Genomic DNA, 4,267 nt, shown 5'->3' with positions numbered 1-4,267 from the left:
CTACATCTTTCAATCCCCACAAATGCCATTTGTTGTTTACAGTGTACTCATCTATTTGTACTAACCTATTTGAGCCTGCAGAATCGAGCAATAGCTTTTGTACCGCGTTTTTCTAGCCTTTGGCTGTTTAATTAATGCAATGAATCCTAAACTATTTCTTTATTATCCCTTCATTTAAAATTATGAAAGGAGTTAGCGAATATGTATAAAATGTAAGTGATTAATTTTACAGTATAATTAACTTGCTCGGGAAGGAAAATATTGAGGGCCTGTCCGGGAGTTGAACCCGGGACCTCCTGCACCCAAAGCAGGAATCATACCACTAGACCAACAGGCCGTGGATATTTGAGTTTAGTTACGTTATTTAAATCGCCTTTTTAGAATGAAATATGCCAATTGAAATTACCAGAGCTTGTCCGGGATTCGAATCCGGGATGCGAGTATTTAAAGCAAGCGATGTTTTTCTTGAGCAAAGCATAATTTTCAACCTGCGATCAATCAACTGGTAAACATCGCACACTTCCTTGTCGTTTGTAGGGAATCTACCTCTATTTAATTACGTGTTCCAACTCTGTTGTTTTTCTCCTGATGTGGCTGTGCAGCTATTTAGGTTGACTCTTTGCCTTGCTTGCTAAGTCATTTTCATATTGTCCTGCCTCTCTTCTCTCCATGACGTATTAATTTTTGGCACTCTGGTATTTTTCTCTGCTCACAAGTGTCCTGATATTTCTATAGTTTCTCCGCACCCCTTGTATATTGTTGTTTTGCTAGTTTATATCACATCTCTGATGTAAACATGGGATTCTCATCTGCATTTCGTTTCTTTCCTTTCGGGCCTGGGCAAAATTGTCTGCTGCCTCCTTACACTTCTGGGTGATGTAGTCCATCATCTTGCCCCGTCTTTCCCCTGAACTTTCCCATGTTATATCTGTTAGGATTTTTTTTTATCTCCTCATAATTTCCCTTTCGGAATGCCAGCCTTTTGTTTTCAGGTCTCTTCCTTGAGTACATTAACCCTTCTTCGACCAAATACTTAAACGTGATTAAACTGAGGTCGCTCATTCCTACTGAGGCCTCGAAACCGATTTCTCATAAGGCGGAGTCGTTCAGAGTGAAGACTAGGTCGAGTCTCGCTGATTATCTTTTCCTCTCATTCTTGTGGGTCCCCTGACATGCTGGGTTAAAACGTTTTGTCGCCATCTCCAATAGTTTAGATCTCCATGTTTCCTCACCTCCGTGTGGTTCTTTGTTCTCCCAGTCTATCCTTCCGTGATTGAAGTCCCCCCATGATGAGTAGATGGGATCGGTTTCTACAGACAGCAGTGGCTGCCATCTCAGTTATAGTGTTGACTCCCATAATGTTTCTGTCATACTCTTGCCTGGATCTTCTGTCATTTGGTGGTGGGTTATATATCACCGCTACTACTACTCTTGGTCCTCCCATCGTCATGGTGCCTGTAATGTAGTCTCTGGAGTGTGTGTGTGTGTGTGCTCACCTAATTGTTCCCGCCTAATTGTGCTTGCGGGAGTTGAGATCTGGCTCTTTGGTCCCGCCTCTCAATGGTCAATCAACTAATGTACAGGTTCCTGGGCCTACTGGACTCTATCATATCTACACTTAAAGCTGTGTATGGAGTCAGCCTCCACCACATCACTTCCTAATGCATTCCATTTGTCTACTACTCTCACAATGAATATTCTTTCTAACGTCTCTATGGATTATTTGGGCACTCAATTTCCACCTGTGTCCCCTAGTGCGTGTGCCCCTTGTGATAAAAAGTCTGTCTTTATCTACTCTATCAATTCCTCTGAGAATCTTGTATGTGGGGGTCATATCCCCTCTAACTCTTCTGTCTCTCAGTGACGTGAGGTTTAATTCCCGTAGTCTCTCCTCGTAGCTCATACCCCTCAGTTCGGGTACTAGTCTGGTAGCAAACCTTTGAACATTTTCCAGTTTAGTCTTATGCTTGACTAGATATGGACTCCATGCAGGGGCAGCATACTCCTTGATTGGTCTGATATATGTGGTATATAATGTTCTTATGTTAGCCAACCTAGCATATGTCGCTGATATTAATCCCAGGTCTTTCTCTCTCTGACTCTGGAAGTATTTCATCTTCCAAATGATACCTTGTATCTGGTCTCCTGCTCCCTACACTTATCTTCATTACATTACATTTGCTTGGGTTAAACTCTAACAACCATTTGTTCGATCATTCCTGCAGTTTGTCCAAATCTTCTTGAAGCCTCAAGCTGTCCTCCTTTGTCTTATTCCTTCTCATAATTTTGGCTTGCAGGGTGGAGCATCGTCAGCAAACATTGAGAGGAATAAGTCTATACCCTCCGGGTGATCATTTACGTATATCAAAAACAGGTTAGGTCCGAGTACAGAGCCCTGTGGGACTCGACTGGTGACTTCACGCCAATCTGAGGTCTCGTCCCTCACTGTAACTCTCTGCTTCCTATTGCTTAGGAACTCCCTTATACACAGCCTGTTACTCCTGCCTGTCTATCACGCATATGTACCAGCCTCTTATGGGGTACTGTGTCAAAGGCTTTCCGACAGTCCAAGCAAATGCAGTCCGCCCTGCTTTCCTTTTCTTACCTGGTTGTAGAATTATTAAGGAGGCATAACTTTAAAAAATGCAATGAATGAAAACTGGTTCGATTTCAATCAAACGTCTTTGACTAGCTGTATATAAAAAGGGCTTCAACTGGTCCGAGTCTCAGCATCGTAGCCTCAACAGGAAGGAAGAATACAATATTTAATAATGTGTCAAAAAAATGTCAAAATAATAAGAAATTAACATCAAACACAAGTGACAACTGAAATCATGTCTATGACTCTCAGCTATCAGAATAGCATATAATAACACATATAATGATTAGTTTTATCCAAAAAATGTAAAAAAATTGATTTTTTAAATTTTTTGACAATTTGCATGAAACGTGTACACCTGACTGCACGTAAGCCTATCTGTAAGGGTGCCAATTTTGAAGGAAATTGGTTGATGTCAACCTCAGCCACAGGTTGCAACACCTTTGACTTCATTACTTTTCAAGTTACATTAAAGTGACTCTACTCTTTTATTTTGAATTATATTTACATGAAACTTACATGTTGCATGTTGATTTTGTGTCTACAATTTGTTAAACCTCTTTTTTCTTAAGTTCATTTATTGATTTTATAAATAGCTATAAACATGATATATTTGCATAATTTTGTTGGGAACTTTGACTCATTGTATCAGAAAAACTAAACATTTGAAATCATTCAATTGATTTCATTTGAAAGTTGTGGTTCTAGTGTATTTTTGAAAATATGTAAAATTCGTTGAGATTTTTACAATTTTTTACCTAACTTTCTAATTAGGCTGCGATACTGAAACTTGACGTAGTTGCAGCCCTTTTCATTTACAACTATTCCACAAAGTTTGGTTGACATGGATCAACTTTTAATATTCTAAGTTACGCAACCTGACGCCTGGCAGCTGAGAGGACAGCGCTTCGGATTCGAAGTCCTGAGATTCTGGGTTCGATCCCCAGTGGAGGCGAATACCAAAAGGCAAAAAGTTTGTTTCGCATTGAAGCCCCTGTTACCTAGCAGTAAATAGGTACCTGTGAGTTAGACAGCTGCTACGGGCTGCTTCCTGGGGGATGTGTAACAAAAAAGAGGCCTGGTCGAGGACCGGGCCGCGGGGACGCTAATCCCCGAAATCTTCTCAAGATAAACCTTATGCCAGTAAGGCAAGATTTACCCTCCCTGAATCCATGTTGCCAGTTTGTCACGAAGTCCCTTCTCTTCAGATGTGTTACTAGGTTTTTTCTCAGGATCTTCTCCATCACCTTGCATGGTATACAAGTTAAGGACACTGGCTTGTAGCTCAGTGCCTCTTGTCTGTCACCCTTTTTGTATACTGGGACTATATTAGCCGTCTTCCATATTTCTGGTATGTCTCCTGTCTCCGGTGAGCTACTATACACTATGGAGAGTGACAAGCAAAATGCCTCTACGCACTCTTTCAATACCCATGATGAGGTTCCGTCTGGACCAACAGCCATTCTCACATCCAGATCCAACAGGTATCTCTTGACCTCATCTCTTGTAATTTCTAACCCTGCCAAGACCGCCTGATTTACTGCCACCTCTCTTAGCCCAGTGACCTCACTTCGTTCCTGGAACCTCTTATTGCGTTCTTTACACATCTCCTTGTTATTCTCTGTATACCTGTCCTCATTCATTCTAAGTTTCATCGCCAGTTATTTC

The 4,267-nt window shown here is 41.2% G+C and overlaps 1 non-coding gene across 1 annotated transcript; it reads right to left on the bottom strand.

Moving 5' to 3' along the window:
* Positions 1-265: 265 nt before the first annotated feature.
* TRNAP-UGG (transfer RNA proline (anticodon UGG)) lies at positions 266-337 on the bottom strand. The gene has a single exon. It is a non-coding gene; the product is annotated as a tRNA-Pro (tRNA).
* Positions 338-4,267: the final 3,930 nt, after the last annotated feature.

This window comes from Procambarus clarkii, chromosome 1, assembly GCF_040958095.1.
Source record: "Procambarus clarkii isolate CNS0578487 chromosome 1, FALCON_Pclarkii_2.0, whole genome shotgun sequence".
Lineage (NCBI taxonomy): Eukaryota > Metazoa > Arthropoda > Malacostraca > Decapoda > Cambaridae > Procambarus > Procambarus clarkii.
The sequence above is the reverse complement of the archived record's forward strand: the minus strand, read 5'-3'. Positions and strand labels throughout refer to the sequence as shown.